Source organism: Orcinus orca, chromosome 21, assembly GCF_937001465.1.
Source record: "Orcinus orca chromosome 21, mOrcOrc1.1, whole genome shotgun sequence".
In the NCBI taxonomy this organism is placed as follows: domain Eukaryota; kingdom Metazoa; phylum Chordata; class Mammalia; order Artiodactyla; family Delphinidae; genus Orcinus; species Orcinus orca.
Genome location: NC_064579.1, coordinates 20,524,027 through 20,546,165, shown reverse-complemented (window position 1 = coordinate 20,546,165; position 22,139 = coordinate 20,524,027). Strand labels below are relative to the sequence as shown.

At 38.7% G+C, this 22,139-nt stretch overlaps 1 long non-coding RNA gene across 1 annotated transcript; it reads left to right on the top strand.

The window, feature by feature from the left end:
• Window positions 1-11,393: 11,393 nt before the first annotated feature.
• LOC117195618 (uncharacterized) lies at window positions 11,394-21,937 on the top strand. Its single transcript, XR_004475374.2, has 3 exons — window positions 11,394-11,471; window positions 20,707-20,833; window positions 21,531-21,937. It is a non-coding gene; the product is annotated as an uncharacterized LOC117195618 (long non-coding RNA).
• The last annotated feature ends 202 nt before the right edge of the window (window positions 21,938-22,139 follow it).

Below are 22,139 nucleotides of genomic sequence, written 5' to 3'. Positions count from 1 at the left end.
TCACGTGTACAACCTCAGGTTAGTGCAGTTTAAGAGAAGTGACCATAGTAATACCGTATCCCTGTTCATTTCCAGTAACATCCCTCACAGCCAAGCTGCCCAGAACTCACAGTCATTGCTTAGATAGTCTCATCCTATAGGAAGCTACATGGCAGCCAGGCAACGTCCCTGAGTCACCTGTTCGAATGTTTAATTAAGGACATTGGGTTTTGCTAGTCAGGTGCCTTTATCTCCACAACAGGTAGGTGTTTGTTTAAGTGGTCTAGATACTCGAGTCAACCTGAGCTATCTTTAGAAAATTTAATGATTTGGACCAAATAACCACATAGAGTATAATTTCAGGATTAGAATAAACATCTTTTTCTCAGTGCTTTCTGAAATTATGCCTGTGGGTGAGAGAGGGTAAGTTAGTTTGCTGGGGGAGGGGAGGGAAGGCCCAATAAATTATATCAAAATCCCTGATGAGGGACCAAGACTAAGCACATACATGTTTTCCTCCCGGCTTCTGTACATCCAGTTCTTTCTCTCAGTGGATGTCAGAGAGATAAGGATTCCTGAAGCAAAGCAGAAATACATATTTGCACAATCCTCATGATTCAGAGATTCGCTTTTTTGAATTCGCCTACTCGCTAAAATGTATTTGTAATCCCCACATCAATACGTGTGGTGCTCTCATAGGCATCTGCAGACACATCATTTGCAGAGCAGCAAAACATCTGAGTCCATCTGCGCATATGTTCCCAACTGCAGTGAAACAAGGCGACGCTCTGCCTTCATGTTTCTCCTCTCATACTGAACACAAGTGTCGTTTTCATGGTCTGTTTAGTGCCACATTTTCCTCATTTTTAATTTTTTTTTTTTGTTTGGTGATCTTTCTGTTTAAAATGGCCCCCAAACATTGGGCTGAAGTGCATTCTAGTATTCCTAAGAGCAGAGTTGTTGTATCTTAAAGAGAAAACCCGTGTGTTAAGCTTCATGTGGGCATGAGTCATAGTGCTGTTGGCTCTGAGCTCAACATTAATAAATCAACAATGTACATTGAATAGGGTGTCTTTAAACAGAAACACACATAATACAAGGCTATGTATTGATTAGGTGACAAAAACGTGACCACAGGCTCTCAGGAGACTAACCTTGTATTTCTCTTAGAGCAACGGTTCAGATTCCCTAATTCAGTGTTTAAAATGACTGTATAGGACAAAACTTCCATGAGTAATGAGAATTGGTGGCATATATGTGTGTGTGTGTGTGTGTGTGTGTATATATATATATATATATATATATATATATATATATATACAAAAAAAGAAGTTGAGCTCCTACCTTACACCATATACAAAAATTAAGTCAAAATGGATCAAAAACCTAAGTGGAAGAGCTAAAACTATAAAACTCCTGGAATAAAACTTAAGGGAAGATCTTCATGACATTGGATTTGGCAATGATTTCTGGATATGACACCAAAAACACAGGCAATACAATGAAAAATAGATAGTTGGGCTGCATCAAACTTTTAAAACTCTGCATCAAAATACACAGTCAATAGAGTGAAAAGACAACACATGGAATGGAAAAAATATTTGCAAGTCATATATTTGATAGGGGTCAATATCCAGAATACATGAAAACTCCTACACTCAGCAACAAGAAATAAACAACCAAGATTTAAAAATGGGCAAAGAACTTGAATAGACATTTCTCCAAAGAAGATATACATATGGCCAAAAAGCACACGAGAAGATGCTCAACATCATTAAGGGAAAGATCATATAAGGGAAAATGCAAATCAGATCACAGTGAGACACCCCCTCATGCCCACTCGGATGGTTATAATTTTTTTAAAAAGCAGAAACTAGGTGGTGAGAATACAGAAAATTTGAACACTTGTGCATTGTTGGTGAGAATGTAAAATGGTGCAGTCACTGTGGAAGACAATATAACAGTTCCTGAAAAAATTAAGAATTATCATATGATCCAGCAATTCTACTTCTTGGCATATACCTAAAGAAGTGAAAGCAGAATCTTGAAGAGATGTCTGTACACCCATGATTATATCAGCATTATATACAGTAGCCGAAGGAAGCAACCCAAGTGTCCCTCAACAAATGAATGGTTAAAATGTGGCATATACATACAACGGACTATTATTCAGCCTTAAAAAGAAAGTTTGACACATGCTGTAACATGGATGAAGCCTGAGGACATTAGGCTAAGTGAAATATTCCATCACAAAAAGATAAATATTGCATAATTCCACTTATATAAGGCACTTAGAGTATTCAAATTCATGGAGACAAAAAGTAGATTGGTGGTTTCTAGGGACTGAGGGGAGAGGAAAACGGGGTGTTATTGTTTAATAGGGTCAGTTTCAGTTTTGAAAGATAGAAAGAGTTCTAGAAATGGATAACGGTGATTAAGTACAATGTGAAAGTGCTTAATACTACTTAACTGTACACTCAAAAATGGTTAACATGGCAAATTTTATGTTAGGGGTATTTAGCCACAATTAAAAAAAACATGGCTTACTATAGTGGAATTTAACACTATAATACATTCTTTTTAAAAAAATTTTATTGGAGTGTAGTTGATTTACAATGCTGTCTTACTTTTTGCTGTACAGCAAAGTGAGTCAGTTATACATATTCATATATCCACTCTTTTTTAGATTCTTTTCCCATATAGGTCATTACATAGTATTGATACATTCTTATTCTGTTATTTTAACCAATAAAACTGCCCAGTTTCAATGGCATGTAACTGGTAAGAGCATGGAGTGGAAAATTCTAAAAATCTATAAAATCTAATGTTTTATATAAATGTTTTCCAGAGGAAAATAAAATTACTTTAAAGGAAAAAACTCTTAAGAAGTTTGAAAGAAATGACACATTTCCTTTTAAGAATAAATGACATTGGCTTACTTTATTCCTAACACACTGGGTTCTGAGAATAAGATCCAGTGTTTTAGGAAAGCTTAGGTGTTTGAAAAAAAACCTTTCTGCCGTAATCTGCCATTCATAGAGGATTTTAAGAAAGGTAGTACACTACTTCTTTCAAAACACACACATAACATATTCAGGCACACATTAAGAGCAGCTGTGAAGTTCTTGGAGCTGAAAAGATAAAACAGGAATGTCCTAACGCTTTTTTTTCAGTTCACGCCTTTATGGCCTCAATTTGCATTTGCAGCTGCAAATGGCTTGTTTTGGGAAAAAAGTTTGTATGCTCAACTGTTTGTTTTGCATATTTCGATTCATATTGGGCATACACAGCAGCCAGTGCATGGTACGTGACTGTTACTCAGGAGCTGATACTTGCAAGTTTTATATGTTAAATGAATGTCCCTTTGGTCCACTGGTTACCTTTCTGCTCAGTCATGAAACTCTGGTAACAGTGAAGGGGTGACCTCTGTGGATTGCGTTAAGAGTGGCGTGGGTATGGAATGCTTTCTTATCTTCAGTGATTGCAGGTGAAGGGCCTCTGGGAAGACTTTTTCTCAGGTTACAGACTATGCTTTAGTAGTTCGCAGAATGATCTGAGGTGTGGGAGAAGAAAGCCAGCCAGAGCCTCTATAACTGTACTTGTGCCAATGTATTACTTCACAGCTTCAAGATGAGGCCCTGAAGGCACTTTTTTAGGAAAGCACAGTATAGTGGAAAGAACAGGGTCTTTGATGACAGACAGCTCAGCATTTGAATTTGGCTCCTTTAAAGACTTTGTGACCTTAGCTCAGTTAATTAACCTCACTGATCTTCAGGCTCTTTAAGTTGGAAATGACAAGACCTATACTTGGAAGATTATGGTGTAAATTAAGAGAAATGATATATGAAAGTCAGGTGAAGTGCTTGGCATGTAGGATGTGCTCAGTAAATGATAGTTGATCTTGGCATTTTAATTCGATTCCTATTGAGCTTGACAAGGATCTCTAGGGAAGGTAAGATGTTCTTTGGGAGTTCAAAAAAGACCCCTCACACTTGAGGGATGAGCGAATCACAAAGGAGACTTCAGCTCTTTACTCCCTATAGCAGTGAGCCACCAAACAGAGATTCGATTGATTTCGAGCTTCTAATTACAATCTGAGAGCTTTGGAAGCATGCCGAAACAAGATGGAAAAATTCAGAGACTACACTCTGTGACACTAGGTTCATCTCAAAGATGAAATACAAATTCCTGGAGGGCAGACTGAAGGCTGTCGGTATCAACATTTTTATTCACAGCTTTCCTGTGTTGAGTGAAATACACCCTGTTAATTGAACAGGCTTGAGTTCCTGGGGAAACCTCAGAATGAATTACTCATGTTTTTGCTACTACAGCTGCATGGAGATATAAACTTACAGCTTTACACGAAATCTGCTAGAGACACTTAAAATTTATCAATCCTCTTAGCTTTGATGCTTTTAAGACTACAAAAAAAATGGCCCGTCTCGGAGAAACTTGCATATTACAATTCAGTATTTAGACATGGCAGGAGCTCATTCACGTGGAATTTATTTCACATTACATTTGGGGCATGCATGAGATTTAAAAGCAGTGTTTTTTCTCTGAAGTACCCACTACAAAAGATATATCACACATACTCAGGTTATTTAAAACTCAGCAAGGGGAATATCAACAGATTTTTCTCCAAGAATACTCTCTGATCAGCTGGGGAAATAAAATCTTTCTTATGAAAAGCAACGAATTGAAACAGTTCTGGTGCATTAAAGCCTAGGGTTACCTGTCCTATTTGGTTGGAATTTTTGGCAGCTTCAAATATAGAGGTAGTGTTTATATAGGTGTATATGTATATGAATGTTATTTTTGCCTTTATGAATGGTTTTCTGACTTAGACACCTTCAGTGCTTTTAGGAATATTTATGAAAGAAGAAAATAACTTTTGTGATTTTTTTTGGCTTGGGTTATTTATGTATCTATCAATAATCCCTCAATTGTAAGTAAATGAAATCAAACTAATGCTATTTTTCTTAAAAAAGAAATTTATAGGCTCTTCAACTGGGACATTCCAGGGATGACTAGCTTCAGATATGGTATGATCTGATTCAAAATTATCATCAAGAATGCCTTTTCTCCAGGGAATCCTTGTGCACTGTTGTTGGGAATGTAATTTGGTGCAGCCATTATGGAACACAGTATGGAGGTTCCTCAAAATATGAAAAATAGAACTACCTTATGATCCAGCAAGTCATTCCTGGGTATATATCCAAAGAAAATGAAAACAGGATACAAAAAGATATCTGCACTCCCAGGTTCATTATTCACAACAGCTAAGGCAAGGAAACAACCTAAGTGTCCGTCAATGGATGAGTAGATAAAGAAGATGTGGGATATATATATATATATATATATATATATATCTATATCTGTCACACAATGGAATATTATTCAGCCATGAGAAAGGAGGAAACCCTGCTATTTGTGTCAACATAGATGTGCCCTGAAGACATTATGCTAAGTGAAATAAGCCAGATAAAGACAAATACTGCATGGTATCACTTATATGTGGAATCTAAAAAAGAAAAAAAAAGTCAAATTCATAGAAACAGAGAGCAGAAAAGTTGTTGCCAAGGGCTGGGGTGGGCGTGGAATGGAGAAACGTTGGTAAAAGGAGGGAGCAAACTTTCAGCTATAAGACAAGATTTTTTTTTTTAAAGGTAAATATGTAAATATGTGTGGTGATGAATGTGTTAATTAACTAGATGGGAGGACTCCTTTCACCATGTACACTTGAAGTATCTTACAATTTTATGTGGTAATTAAACCTCAAAAAAGTTGAACAAATGCTTTTCCCCCCTCCACTCTTAATACATATCAATACATATACGTGTATGTATCTTACTGGTTTTGTTTCTCAGAACAGAGTCAAGAGTAGAGGGGCAAAACGTACTCTTTTTTTTTTTTTTTTTTGTATGTGTTCTTATGTATACTGAAAGAGAGAGAGAGTGGAAGGAGTTGAGACATTTGTCCTATTCCCCAGGGAACATTGGCAGTATTTCCTGTTTTCCAAATGCCACATTGTTTCACTCTTCCTTTCTTTGCCTATGTTCTACCTTCTCTTTGCCTTCCCTTTTGTCTTGGTAGTTCCTATACAACCCTCAAAACTTATCTCCTCTCAGAGTCCTTTGCTGATTTGCAGGTCTTAGTTTTTTCAGGTTTCATGTTTCCACCGTACTCTGTGCGTGCCCCTATTACACCTCTCTGCAAACATGAACTCTCTGATTGCCCAGCGGGTAGGGACATGCTATCTCCAATGCCCAGCAAAGGCCTAACCTTTAGTTATCATTAGTTTTTTGGATGAAGGTGTGAATGGAGGTAATGTACAATAGGTCATTTACTTATTTCCACATTCTTTGAAGGAACCGAGTTACATAAAATTTATCTGAATTGATTAATACAATTAATTGATACAGATCTAGTTGGATTGTGGCTGAGAAAGTCATCACACGGGAAAAATCTTCAATACTGTCTGAGTTCTAGACAGAATGACTGGACCAACAGGTTTCTGAATCCAGTTCTCTGTCGTGATTTTTCTCCTGAGGGGCTCAGTCACAGAAAACTGTCTTGTTATAACCAATCTTGTCTTAACTTGCTCTTTGGCATGATTTTTCCTTTTGGGAGAAATAAAATGGTAATAAATAAATAAAAAATATTATCTGAAGACTGTCAATAATAAGACCTGAAAAAGTAGACTAATTGGTTCCCTTAATTCAGTTTCTGAGCTGTGAAATAGGCCTAAACTAACCATCAAATTGGCTACCAAGATAATACTTCTACCTCTAGATCTATGACACTCTAGCTCTGTAGCACTAATTCAGTGTCCTGTATTATTACTCTAACATCTTTTGATCTCTGTCTCTAGATCTGTGTCCCTAACTCAGCATCCTGTGTTATTACAAAACCCCCCAATAGTCTGCCTCCCTCTGACCTAAATGTCCTCAAGTGTACACTCCACATTGCTTCCACGTTTGGCTTTCCATTACCCTTCACTGGAGAGATGAGAATGATTCTCAAAACATCTGAAGGACCTTCACTTAGTCTCAGATCAAGTTAGCTGGGATTCAAACTCAGTTCTTTCCAGATAAAAAGCACCTGTTATTTTAAGAAGAACAGTCCTATGTTCTAACATCATAAATAGAAAAGACTCTTAATTTGCCTTCAAAATTAACACTTCTGAAACTTCATATTAAAAATTCTGATGTGATGAAGTACAAAGACATGTTGAGTGTTTAGAACATGGAGTTACTAAGCTCTGGGCAAGTCATTTAACCCCTCTGAATTTCAGTCTATTATAAAAAGTAGAAAAAATAAAGCCTGCCTTGCTAATTTGTGAAGATTAATGAGATAAAGTTAACTTCTTTGTTTCATTCCTTCCGGGAGTTTGGATGAACGGCACTCTGGTGCCATAAAACCCACTGCTCAGAAGTACCGTCCTCCATGTATTACAAGTGAGAATGCCTCTTGAGTAGAACGCCAGAAGTACTTTAGGGTATAAACAGCCACCAACCGGAGGGTTAAAGGTTACTTATCATATTCTCATGGGCAAATTATTGTAATCACGTGAATATCTCCGAATGGAATGTTTTATAATGAACAAGAAGAGGATAATTGGGAGACTGGGTTCCTGGTGGAGGGGAAACTGATTTCTTTGGGACTAACATCTGGGTGTTTTGTGTTGGTCATGAAGGAGAGAAGAGAGAGTGAAAGAGAGGATTTCATGGAGAAATCTGACAGGACCAGGACAGGGCTCTGCCTACATTGCATTTGTCCAGGGCTTGGGGGGTGACCAGCACCATCAGAGCTGTGCACGCTGCCCTTAGCCCCCTCTCTGCACAGCAGCCACCCCCTGGTTGTAATGGCAGTGGAAGGGGGACAGGGACTGCTTTCTCTCAATGATGTTCTCTGTACAAACTGGTTCAGGGACCTGCTGTCCACACTCTCAACTTCAAGTCAGTGTTTGCCTCTCTCCTCTCCTTTCCCCTTGCAGGATATTTGGTCCTGCCCCAAACATCTATAAGACACTTGGTTCATGCCAGTAGGCCCTTGATATTTATTTGGTCCTATCCAAAATGTCCATAAGACATTTGATCCATTTGCTTGATAAATAGTGGTACCCAAAACACTAATTTCTCACATGCTATTTTAATTGTGATTGTTTGGGCTGAAGTGTTCTCATGAAGGAAGCCAGACTCAATGTGATTTTTTTTGTCCTGTTCCTAGGACGTTTATTTTGTCCTGTTCCTAGGACCATAGTGGTTACACCTGGAGGAGATCTCTAGTTCAACTTCCCATTTTACAGGCAGCAAGGAAACTCTTGACCATGGAATGAAGTGAATGGTTCTGGACAGATCACGTCCATAGTCCAGATCTGCTGGCCTTTCCCATATGCCAGTGACCTTCCCTATATGATGCTGCTATGTTGATGGGGATTCAAGACCAATAACTTGTCTGTCATGAAAATAGCCAGGTTGGATATGCTAAAACTTTATTTCAGTTTCCATTTGGCAAGAGTTGTGAAAATCTTAACTGAAACGGTACTATTAAACAAGGCTCCAACTCTCTCCATCCAACAAATTTGAAGCTATTTCATTAGGGCTACTACTGAACTTATTCAGGAAACCTAATCAGCAATAAAGAACCTGAGTGATCAGTGGAATATGAGTTTTACTGCTGTGTGGAGACATGGTTTTATGGTGCTGTCAGGGAAAATCAGATCTAATTGGGAAATCCTCCCTGCATCATATCTGCCGTCCATTAAGGCGCCAAGCCAGAGACTGCTTCCTCTCAGACTCAGTCTGATTTTTAAACCTTTCCTGGATTTCTTGTTTCCCTTAGATCCTGCATCTGACATAAACCTAATGCATCTAGCATATTTTTTGGCTCCCTAACAGTTCCTGAGAAATTCCGTTCTTTATTTTATTTTATTTTTTTGGCTGAAGGTTGTGAAAAGATAAAAAATGGGGTGGGGAGAGACATTTATACCATGTATTTTAGATTGCTGATTCACATTGCTAGGCTGGGTCCATACATGTAGAAGGAAGGGAGACATCAGTCAATAATTCAACACTAAAAATGTAATCCTATTTCAGTTACATGATGCTTTAGCCAGAGTAGATCTGACTCGTAGATGAGGACTCCCACTGTTCCTCATCCTGAGAGCCTGCAAGTTGTTGATGAAGCCTCCACTGTGGACATGGGGCATTACTGCTGCAGCCATGAAATGAGTGGGAGGAAACATAGGAAAACAGGTCCATTTCCCACACTCTGTCCTCTGTGTGTTCACATCAAAGTGGGTCTCATATCAAAGTGTATGTGCTCCTGAGAAGGGCAGGATTATCAAAATGTCCCTTTCCTCTGGCATGCTACATCCTTAGATGGCTTCTTTTGTGCCTCCTCCAAGTCCAGTCACTCTCACACCAGTGGATCAGAAAATTAGGCTCATTTCTTTTGGAACCCGTTGTTTCCTGCTGTGTCGACATATGCTACGCTATGCTGCATTTTACGGTCTATTTTACATCAAGATATTTCTAAACATTTATGCCCTGATTCATATGTTTTGTGTTGGAAAAGTATGATGGCTGCATCATGTTGATGGAAATCATTGCTAAGAGGCACAAAACCTGATTTCAAATTTTGGACGATAAATCTGACCATCTAATTAGCCTTGGACAATGCAAAAATCTTTGGGTAGGAAAGTAATGTTTTATTCTGATGTGGAGCAGCTGAACATGTTTTATAATCAAGTGGGAACAAAAGAGAGACTTCCAAGTGCGTCCGGAAAAGAAGCAGATTTTTTTTACACAATCAGACTCCAAGGAGAACCTCCCAGAACAGACATGGTCATCCCCAGAGATTTTGAAGTTACTCGCAGCAGCCAGGTGGAAAACAGGGCTTCTTATTTGGGAAATGCACTTAAACACCTTCTGATGTAAGAAACAGGCAAGGACATTTCTCCCAATCTGACACATATGCTTGGAAGCGGCAAAGGGACCTCTGCAAAATGCAGGTGATGGGAGTCAAATCCGAATGAAATACCAGGTCTGGGAAAACAAAGCCAAGAACTGAAACATTCGGGAAATGCAAAGTGCCCATGCAGATCCTTCATGAAGTTAGAACTGACTATTAAAATTAGAGCTGAATGGAGATAAACCAAATGCTTTGTAAGAATTTTGATATGTGATTTAAAAATTAAAAATGTTTTTATATTACAGTATAAAAGGGACAATAAAAGCAATAAAAGAACATTTTCCTCCTCAGTAGAATCACACCAGACTTTTTTTAAAGAAATAAAAACCACTATCAAATTAAACAGCAAAATAAAGCAAGTAGGATTGAGAACTATCATCTTAGGAGGTAGAATTTTTAAGCTAGACATTAGTAGTATGAAAATAAATTGGAAAATAAAGCAAGTGGTTCTGAAAAGCCCTTTCTGGGGTTGCAAGAACTTAACTCCAGTTTCAGCTCTACTAAAGAAGTTATTTTGTGATCTTTGTCATATGATTTAATTTTTTTAAGTCCAAGTTTCCTTATCTACAAAATGAGGATATTAGACCCAGTGCCTTCCAGCTCTAGTATTTCTCTGATTTTTGAGATGTTAAACAAATATTGGCTCAAATTTAAGGAATCTGATATAAAAATTTTTTAGGAGAATGGGGTAGGAAGGTTGGCCTAAACTATTCAGAAATCTGTCTTCATATTTACACATCATTTTTAAAGTGTAAATTAAAAACTCATGAAGAGTAAGAAGTTGTTAGAAATTATTTAACTCATTAAATTCACACTAATTATGAATTATGTGTGCTGGTGTAAATGAACTACCAGCTGAACAAATACCCCACATGTTTACAAATATTAAATGATGGAAATATTTCTTCAAACAGACTAAAGAAGAATCAAAAGAATATCTAAAACTAAGTGGATAATGCTATAGTTTCTGCAGTCTCTCAGCCTTAGTACAGAACAGAGGACTTATGGTGAGGAATGTGTCCTCAAAGATAACCTAAATTTAAAGCAAAGTTTACCAAAGAGATGGAGGAACTACAAAGCAAGATTTTTTTAAAGTTCAGTAGAAATGTCCTCATTATTAACTTCTCTGACACTGATAGTATTCACGTCACCTCAAACCCTTGACTTGAATATGTGCTTGATTAGTACATACTAGAAACATTGATACTAAATGACTTTCCACCTGAGGCTTTTTATTTTCCCTCTTCAGTGAACCGGTCTGTAAATATGTGGATGTGGGAGCTGTTTTGCTAGGTTTTTGCTTCTTCCTCTGACTCAGCAAATGAAGTTTAACTTTAAATGTGTCCTTACACATTTTTATTAAGCATATGAAAATCTTCCTGGCACAGTTTTCTGACCAGGAGAAGCACTTTTTCTTTAATTCTGATTTTCTTTTTTCTCCCATTTGAAGGGAGATTCATAGGTGTAGCAGCGCTGGACTTTCTTTGCCCCCGGTGGAGCAGCTTATCTGACTGGTGAGTTTGGAGAGATCTAGAATTTTCTCTTGAAAAGAAGCTTGGCTACAGAAGGCATACCTTTAACTCTGTTCCTTCAAGCTTCCAGTGTTCTGGCGGTTGCCTGTGCCGGATGGGTAAGTCTGTTTAAAACTGTAATTCAGTTTTAGGAGCCCCACTTTCCTCCTGAGTTAAGCCATATCCTTCAGCCTAAACTGTCCACAATAAAGGCAAAAATTTGGTCCCCACCTACCTTACTCTTTTGTATTATTTCTTAGTTGGTTAAGAAGACAGTAGATTTTTTTTTTAATTGGATCCCCTTAATTATTCCTTAAAGTATCTATATACTCCTTTGTGAAAAATTGGAAAATAAGAAAGATGAAAAAGTCTTAGTAGATATCCAGTTGTCTAATCTTTGTGGCCACGCTGTGAATACAGACTAACACTCCAGATGAATTTTGAAGGATTAAGAAAGGACACCTACTTCTCTATTGACTGTCCTCGTATGATGCAATTTGGTAAATAGGAACTGTGGAATCAGCCAGACTTGAGTTTAAATACTGACACTATAACTTAACAACTGTACAGTGTTGGAGATTCCTCTTAATCTGAACTTCAATTTTTTTCAACAGTAAAATGAGAAGAATAATAACCAGTCCATAATTAAATAAATGTATATGAGGAGATCAATAAATATTAGTCCAAATTTCTCCTCCTACAGATACTCCTTTTCATCAAATAAATTGTATAAAATTTATTTATGAACTGTATGATCATATTTTGGAAAATATTTTCTAATGAAAGCATTCTTGGGAATGATATATAATATGACAAATATAAAAACAGGAAAATATTTACATGAAGCATGTATTACAGAAAATATAAGTTTGTCCAATTGAAGGAGTTATCATGCTTTTTTGTAAAATTTGCAAGGCAAAAATAAAAATCATCTCCAAACTTAATTCTTGTGGAAAAAAGTTGATTGGAATAATGCTTTCAAGTGCACAGCTCTTTGATGTTCAAAGGCTCCTTACAATTAAAGTGTGTCCTTTCTCCTTTCTGTAACCAATCTTGTTCATTAGAATATCTTGAATGATTTGAGTTCCCCTGAAAGGACTGCCGAGATGATCTGGAACAATCCTAAAAAATCTCTAGTCCCCCCCCGCAAAAAAAAAAAACACTCTAGTCCCTCAGAAGAGCTAGTTTCTCGTGGGAAACTTGATCCCTTCTATTCACCTAAATTCAGACATGCTCAACTTTGCTGTGCATCAAAAACACCTATGAATATTTCTTCAAAATACATACCACCAGAGATTCTGATTCAGACATTCTGGGATAAGCTATGAGTATGGATAATTTTTTTAAAATTCTCTACAGAGAATTATGAGAAGTAAAATTTGAGAACCACTGCTGGAAGTTTTTCAGGTCCTATTGGGTAAACTCAAGTCCAGGAGAATCCCACAGTGATCATCAAATAGCATCCTGAATTCTTGGAGGAACCCAGAACTAATCTTATTTGACTAATTTCTATAGGGTATATGCCAAGGCTCACTGCCATCTCTGCAAATTATGGGGTACACCAGGCTAGATTTTCCCTATCTAGTATCCAAGAGACTAATCCAGAACTAACTTTTTTTTCCCTGGTATGTAAAGAGTAACACAACTGCAGTTTGACTTGATTCACTTATTTGATTCCATCAGTCACCATTGCTATTAAATTTTTTCCTGAAACTTCTCAGCAAAATGTTAAATGGAACTCAAGAATGCCATAAATGTTCCTTGATCACTTACCAATAATACTCTGTTCTTTCAGTTATAGACAGGATTTAGGTTCTCTTATTCTCACGTGGTCTACTTTGCACCTGGATAAAATTTGGTTGGAGGTGGTGGAGGCTTATTCAGAGTCTTTCTCCAGATTCGATTTATATCCTATAGGATTTAGACCTACAAAGAATTCACCAGAGTGGTAAAACAAGTAAGGAAACAGCACATTTGGTGAGCTCGTGAGAGGGACCTGATACTGCCTGGCAGTTTGGATTGAGGGAAAATGATAAGGGTTCCCTTTCCAGGGTAGGATGTGGTTGTTCCATCTCGCTGCTGAATGCAGATGCCACTCTAGGTGGTGGCCCTTCAGGGAAGTATGACTAACTGAGCAAGGTTGTTCTCTGTTGTGCTTTTGGCAGAACTGGGTATGGTCACCATGTTTAAAGAGCACATCTGTTTGGTCCAAGTGCCAGTGTCTGTCCATAACTACACCCACCCATAATCCATTTAATTTCTGATTTAAATGCATTCTCTGACTCTTAGAGAAAGACTGTGCCCGGGGAGAAGAAAATTACCAGAGCGTCCACCCTCTGCCAAAACCTTTGGGCAACAGAGGACTTCTGCTTGTTTAGCGCATGACTTTAGAAAAACCCCCAAAGCTTGAAAATACTAATTTTTTCATTAAAGTGGCAGGAAATTCAAACCCAGAGTTTTAAACAGTGGTTTTCACATACTATTAAAAGCTCTGTAAGAAGCAACTTTTGGAATCAGGATGAAACCTAATTATAGAAGTTCTTTGCCATAGCTGTTTCTATTTACATCTTCAAAACCACAGAAGCAAATATTGTAGACTTTCCTAACACATCAGCATCTTCTCGTCCTTAGGTTTCTGACTTCTTTGAAGCTGCTCTTAAATCTTTCCATTGAAATCACATTGTGGTTGAATATTCCCAGTTCAAGGACAATTTCAGTCTATAGTTTGTAGTCCAAGTGAAGTATTCTTTCCTTAAAATACTGAATTTCAAGACACTTACACTCAAAGCAGACAAAAGAGCAAAGCCATTGTACCCAGGGTGCATGTTATCCAGGCTGTTTCGTGTGCAATTAATCTTTTTGTGATTGCTTGCTTCATCAGTAGCAACAAAACACAGAAGAAACATAGTCAAGAACATGAAATATCTGTTATGTTGTGATCTTTCCCACCACCAAATGCAGGGATAACATTTGGGATGATTTTTAAGAAAAAGAAAATTTTGAAAGTGAAAGTAACTGTCCAGAGCAAAAAATTTCAAGATATTGCAACGTCTAGCTGAATTGGATGTTTTTGTTCCAGTTTAAGAAGGCTCTGTAGCCAGCTTACCTGGTGGCAAGTGACTCAGTTGGCCTGGAGAGTCGACTGATTATGAAAGTCATTCTCTCCAGCGCCAGCCCCACAGACACACCCAAATAATCCTGAATTAATTGGTGCCCGCCTACACCATGATTTCCAGTCTCGGCTGCACATTAGGATCACCTGGGGAGCTTGGAACACTCCCTATGCCAGGTAATTAAATCAGGCCAATTAAATTACAATCTCTGGGGGTGTGGTCCAGTCATGAGTGCCTTTTAAAACGTCCCAGGTGATTACAGTGGGCAGCCAAGATTGTAAAACTCTCTGTCTAGAGAGCATCCGGCTGTGAGGCTCTGATTGCTTTGGCATTTCTATTTTTCATTTTACCCAGAATGGGGTAATAGGTGCCTAGGACTCCCAGAAAGTTTTCCATGTTTAAAAAAATCCCTGAATTGGCCAAACAAACTTATAGAAAGTGAGCAAAACACAAAACATATGTCTACCAAAGATTTGTAATCTCATAAATCTCAATTTTGTAATTTTGCATTTTTCTAAAAGCAAATTATATTGATATTATAGAAATAATTATAAAGAATTTAATTCACAGTTCCTTTGGGATTGTGGGAGAAAAGATATTCTTTAAAAAATATTTTTAATTGAAGTATAGTTGATTTAGAATGTTGTAAAGTTTCTGGTATACAGCAAAGTGATTCAGTTTCTGGTGTACAGCAAAGTGATTTAGTTACATATATATATTCTTTCTCGTATTCTTTTTCATTATGGTTTACTACAAGATATTGAATGTAGTGCCCTGTGCTATAAAGTAGGACCTTGTTTTTTATCTATTTTGTATATAGTAGTTTGTATCTGCTAATCCCAAATTCCTAATTTATCCCCCCACCCTCTTTCCTGCTTGGTAACCATATGTTTGTTTTCTATGTCTGAGTCTATTTCTAGTTTGTAAATAAGTTCATTTGTATGGTATTTTATATTGCACATATAAATGATAACATATGGTATCTGTCTTTTTCTTACTTCACTTAGTATGGTAATCTCTAGGTCCATCCCTGTTGCTGCAAATGGCATTATTTCATTCTTTTTTATGGCTGAGTACTGTTCCATTGTAGATATATATATATATATATGTATGTATATTACATCTCCTTTATCCATTCATCTGTCGATGGACATTTAGGTTGCTTCCATGTCTTGGCCATTGTAACTAGTGCTGCTATGAATATTGGGGTGCACGTATCTTTTCGAATTAGAGTTCTCTATGAAAATATGCCCAGGAGTGGGATTGCTGGATCACATGGCAACTTTTGGTTTTTTGAGGAACCTCCATATTGTTTTCCATAGTGGCCGCACCAAATTACATTCCCACCAGCAGTGTAGGAGGGTTCCCAAGAAAACATACTCTTATATATTTCTAAGGTGAGTGAAAACTGTAAAACTTTAAAATTAACAGAAACTACTACTACAAGAAAATCGCTAATATTTAATGAATAACAGTGAGCCAGGGATTGTTCTAAGTGCCCCATATATATTAACTCATTGGTCCTCACAACAATCAAGTGAGGAAAATATTGTGATTAACTCCATTTTCATCAAGGAGACTAAGGCACAGAGTCACCGAGTCATACATCTAATAAGGTGATGAAACAGGGATGCACACGCTGACAATCTAGATCTAGAACCTGTATTCTTAGGAACTCATAGAAAGGCAGGGAAATTTTATACTCTGTGTCCAAGTCTTAAATAGGACCCAGTATATCAAAATTCTTCTTTCTGGAACTTGTTTTAAAAAATAACCATATAGGGAATTCCCTGGCGGTCCAGTGGTTAGGACTTCGCACTCTCACTTGCAAGGGCCTGGGTTCGATCCCTGGTCGGGGAACTAAGATCCCACATGCTGCACAGTGCGGCCAAAATAAATAAATAAATAGATACATACATACATAAATACATAAATAAAATATTTAAAAATAACCAGACATACGTATAACCATGTCCTCTAGGAATAAAATAAAATATTGGGAAAACAAGAGAAACAAGATGAAAATCCACTAATAGCAGGTTGGTTAAGTTAACCATATTATAGCCATATAATGGGATGATATGTTCCTGTTAAAAGCCATGTTGTAGAACAGTTCTTCCCAACCCTTTCACATCATGACACATGGAGAAAATGACAGTATTTTTATAACATACTGGGGTAAACAGTAGAGTTGTCTTGAGATGACTGGTTCTGGAAGCTGGTGGTACATGCCCACGTAGCCACTGCAAAAGACTAAGGGATCATTACCTTGGCATGTTTACAGCTCATCACCAAAGATGAGTTAGAAAGTTCTCACGTATAGGAATATATTTTGCCATAGGAAAATGTTCACTAGATTTTGCTAAGTGAAGAAAACACAAACTGTAAGGAATTATGACATGTCCCAGGCTAATAACTCCATCAGTATGTACTGGTACAGATGGCCATACAGCCATACCAGTTGTTAAACTGTCAAAGGACCTCTATATCTGTTGGTAAATAGCCACTGCACCAAGACCTCTGCCACCACCACCACCATAAACAGGGCTTCTCCCAAATATGGCAAACCTGGACCGCCTCAAGATAAAGTAACTATGAGCTAAAGCCTTGGATAGGGATTTGGAAGGAGGGTTCAAGATCCTTATTCATTATCACCCAGCATTTGTTCGGACTGGTTGGTGAGCTATGCAGCTGTGCTGGTGATTCAGTGTTTTGAATATCACCTCTGTACATAAAAGCAATCTAGGTAGAGGAAAATCTTTCAAAGAATACATATTACAAGTGTTAATGTTTATTTTCTCCACAGTCTTCTGGATTTTCCACTCATTTCCTTGACCAGATATAAGTTTATAAATAGGAAAAGAAGATCAATATGTAAATAATGCTTTTAGAAGTAATCTTGTGATTATGGTTGAATCTGAGTCCTTCAATCCTGTTATTTATTTTCAGAAGTGTCTTTGGCCTTCAAAGCAATGGAAGGTTCCTAAGTTGGCTACATGAAAGGTCCCACTGGTTGGGACTAACAGGATACTGGGTGTCACATCACCATGCTGACCTAAAGATAAGAGTCGTTTCCCCAATTCCTAGATACCTCAAGACATGCTCATATTCTTGTGGAACCTGGAGAAGGAGAGAGGCCTCCAGGAATAACTGAGATGGAGTTTCAAAGGCAAATTTATTTTGAATTAAAAACAATAAAGAACTATGGTCTAACTTCTGTTGCTGGGTTTGTGGACAAAAGTTTCACACAAGTACGTCCCAAAGGGAATTCTCTCCACACATTCAAATCACAGGGCTCTCCCAGCCTCTCCTGGGGCTGGGGCTGCGGTGAACTGGGCCACCATTATTTATGCCAAGAAGGCCACTGCTGCCTGAGCGACGCAGTTCAGTGTGAGTGGTCCCCAGTCTGCGGTGATCTCCTCTGCCTGGCATGACGAAACACCACCTTCTCTTCTGTGTCTTCCATCTCCCCTGTTACAACTTCAGTGTGACTGTAAAGGGAACCCTTTAGTATCGTTATCAGCCCTTAACTCTAAATTGACACACAAAATATTTTCTGGCTTTTCCTGATCCTTTTAATAACATGTGCAAAATCTGTTCTAGTGTCTGGCTCACTAGACACCCCAAAATATTACCATAGAGATAGTTATGCTCTTGTCTTCTAGGAACGCTTATTTTCCTAGAAAATACTTCCGTGTGCTAAACTGGGAGAGTCTATGTTCTTACAAGATCCACCATGATCCAGACTGGCCAGTTATCATTCTTTTTCCTCTGGTCACAGTTAATTGGTATATGAATGGATATGTGACCCAAACCAAGCCAATTAGAAACCCTTTCTGAGTTTTTTATTTGTTTGGGTTGTGTGTGTGTGTGTGTGTGTGTGTGTCTGTGTCTGTGTCTGTGTCTGTGTACTTTACTGAAACTAAAAGATCCATTCCCCTTTTAGTTTGGGAAGTTATAATACATACAATTCAGGAGCTGTTAGTGGTCATAAGGCCAAGTCTCTGTCATAAGAAAAAGCTACTTTCATGTAAAAGAGACTGAAGCAGAGGCAAGAGGTGGTGGATGTCCTATAGCCTAATTTTATCCCTTCCCTTCTTCCCATTTTTAATAAACATATCCTTTGGAGTCCATGAACCAATGAAGTATTTTTCAATTTGCGTTTTTGGCATTTGGAACCTTAGGATTCTTGTTTCCTCCCTTTTTTACTCCTCAGTTTTCTTCCTGTCCTAGGATAAAGTCCTAAAGAAATTAGACTCAGCAAAGAAAGTTGTTCTGAGAAGTGAGTTGCAGAAAATTCAGGGGTGGGGAGCTGCTGGGAAAGGTAGCCCAGGGCAGCTGAGGGATGAGACCGTGGGAAGAAGAGGAGCCCTGAAAGATGTATCACGGACAGAGAAAAGAGTCAGCCACTCGCAGAATCCTGCCTGAGGCACTGCTGCTCTGCTGTGGGGAAAGTGAGTCCTGGTTTGTTTGTTTGTTTGTTTTTTTGCGGTACGCGGGCCTCTCACTGTTGCGGCCTCTCCTGCTGCGGAGCACAGGCTCTGGACGCGCAGGCTCAGCGGCCATGGCTCATGGGCCTAGCCGCTCCGTGGCATGTGGGATCCTCCCGGACTGGGGCACGAACCCGTGTCCCCTGCATCGGCAGGCGGACTTTCAACCACTCTGCCACCAGGGAAGCCCGAGTCCTGGTTTTTGTTTGCGGTGTTACTTAAAAGACCAGGAAAAGCTAGAAAAGTTTTTTATGTACTTAGAGTTAAGGGCTGATAACGATACTAAAGGGTCCCCTTTGCCATCACACTGAAGTTGTAACAGGGGAGATGGAAGACACAGAAGAGAAGGTGGTGTTTCGTCATGCCAGGCAGAGGAGATCGCTGTAGACCGGGGGCCACTCACACTGAACTGCGTCGCTCAGGCAGCAGTGGCCTTCTTGGCATAAATAATGGTGGCCCAGTTCACCGCAGCCCCAGCCCCAGGAGAGGCTGGGAGAGCCCTGTGATTTGAATGTGTGGAGAGAATTCCCTTTGGGACGTACTTGTGTGAAACTTTTGTCCACAAACCCAGCAACAGAAGTTAGACCATAGTTCTTTATTGTTTTTAATTCAAAATAAATTTGCCTTTGAAACTCCATCTCAGTTATTCCTGGAGGCCTCTCTCCTTCTCCAGGTTCCACAAGAATATGAGCATGTCTTGAGGTATCTAGAAATTGGGGAAACGACTCTCTTATCTTTAGGCCAGCATGGTGATGTGACACCCAGTATCCTGTTAGTCCCAACCAGTGGGACCTTTCATGTAGCCAATTTAGGAATTTTCTTGATGCTCCAAGACATAGTCCATAGAGTTCATCCTCCTCTGGAGGACATGCAGCCATTCTTCTGTGAAGGCTTTCCACCTCTCTGCAGGTACTCTTGGGGTGAGGCAGAGGTCACTCTTGTTTGGGGAATCCAGCGATTTTTATGCCTCTCTATAAGGGAATCTTCTGTCCTTCCTCTTAGCTGTTCAGACTACCTCCCATCCTACTTGCTCCCCTTAGCAAAGCACTCTAAAAGAGTTTGGGCTTTTGGAACCCAAATTCCAGGAAAGGAGTGATTTTAACCACCTTCTGTTTTCCATCTGGAGTTCAATCCTTCCCTGTGACAGGAGAGAACAGTGAGACCCACCTGCTTGTCACAGGGAAAGAAATATGTAAAGAGAACTAAAGTAAATTTCCATCTCAATAAATATCTCATACTTTCCATTGTGAGCTGCTTTTCAAAAACTTTGGGAAGAAAAACCGAGTGTGCCATTACAGTTGCCTTATATCTCTAATCCCTTAAAGCCCAGAATTTCTTCCCTGCTCTGGTGAGACAGACTGTCAGACTCTGCCTGAAGCTAAACCTCATGGTTAACTTGAGATGGTACTGACGTTGCTCTTTCTCTTTTTATTCAAGTATTTGTTATTGTGCAAAGACAATCATATATAGCATTTATGTAATAATGATATAGAAATTAAAATATTTTAGAGTCTGGTATTAGGTAATTAAAAAGATCTCCAAAACAATTTGCTTATTAAATCCTATACTTTGGGTTTCTGCTTTCTCAGTGAACATGTATCTTCATAATGATTCAGTTTCTCCTGTCTGTTTCAGGCAGGCAGAGTTATGTACAAGGACCTACGTTGTATAGGAGGCTTGGAGGAAGAGTGGACATCAGATGCATCCCAGGAGTTTAACTTAAAACCTGCCTTGGGGGAAAGACTGGAAGAGTAAAACAGAAGTGAGCAGAAATGTTCTAGTTGGGTCTCCAAGGTGCATGCCTGAATAAGTGTGTGTGTGTGTGTGTGTGTGTGTTCGCATACATTCATACCTATAAAGAGAGAGTTATGTGCATAACACTATAAATGAGCCATAATTCCATAACCATACTCATTTTTGGACGTTCTCTAGGGTTATAAGTACACACACTTTCTCAATATTTACCTTTGAATGAGTGTATTGAATTAATGGTCTCAAAGGATGTATTTGAACAAGGGAAGTGTCATCACAACACCTCACTAATTTGGAAGTTGTTTGTCAGACAACTGAATTATCTGTAACACAGCTAAGAGCGAAGAGCAAAACAAAACAGAAGTCTCAGGACACTTCAGCACTGGGCACTTCATTTATGAAAGCATCATTTTAGTCTGTTTGCCCTTATGTTACTTACAATTCAAGTCAGCCAGGTTTTTTGGTTTCTTTGATGAAAGGACTTAAATTTTGGAGCCAGAAGGACTGGGCTTGAATTCAAGTAAATTAACCCTTCTGAAGCTGACTGAGGCTCATTTTCTTAATCTGTAAAGCAGAAATAATGGCATCTAACCATAAAGTTATGTTATGAGAATTAAAGAACCTAACATATGAAAAGAATCTAATGAAACCTGATAGATACAAAGTATTCTTCAATCATGATTTCTTTTTTCTCCTTCTTTTCCCAGCCCACAGCAGATGGAAAGCAGGAGATTTTAAAGAGGCACAGAACAACAACAGCAAGAAATGAGAGATCCTTCCTGACTGTAAGAGGTATCAAATAGAAAAAGCAGCTCAAAAACGCCATGATCCTTACTCACGTCTGAGGCCATCAGCGGGTCCCAGGAACCAGGAAAAGGTGAAACTATACTTAGCACATTTCTCAGAAGTTTGTGAGACAGGCCAGATACTGTAGAACTACTTCTCCCCAAAATAAAGAAGATAAAGAGAAAATGTTGGGGGTAACTAGTAAAACCTTGCTCAGGATAGAGAAAAGCGGAGGTGAAGCCGAGGCGTTTGCATGATGAGAAATGGTTGTATTTGAAGAGCTCAAATTCAGCTCCTTCCATGTAGCAGAGGCAGTGATCCCTTTCAGTAGAGGGCCAGATAGTAAATATTTTCAACTTCGTGAACCCTGTAAAGTGTCACTCACATAGTCTTCTTGTGTGTGTGTGTGTGTGTGTGTGTGTGTGTGTGTTTTGCCACACTTTAAAAATGTAAAAAACATCCTTAGCTCACATGATGTATAAAAAAAGCAAGCCACGGACCTAGCGCTGGCCCACAGACTATAGTCTGCT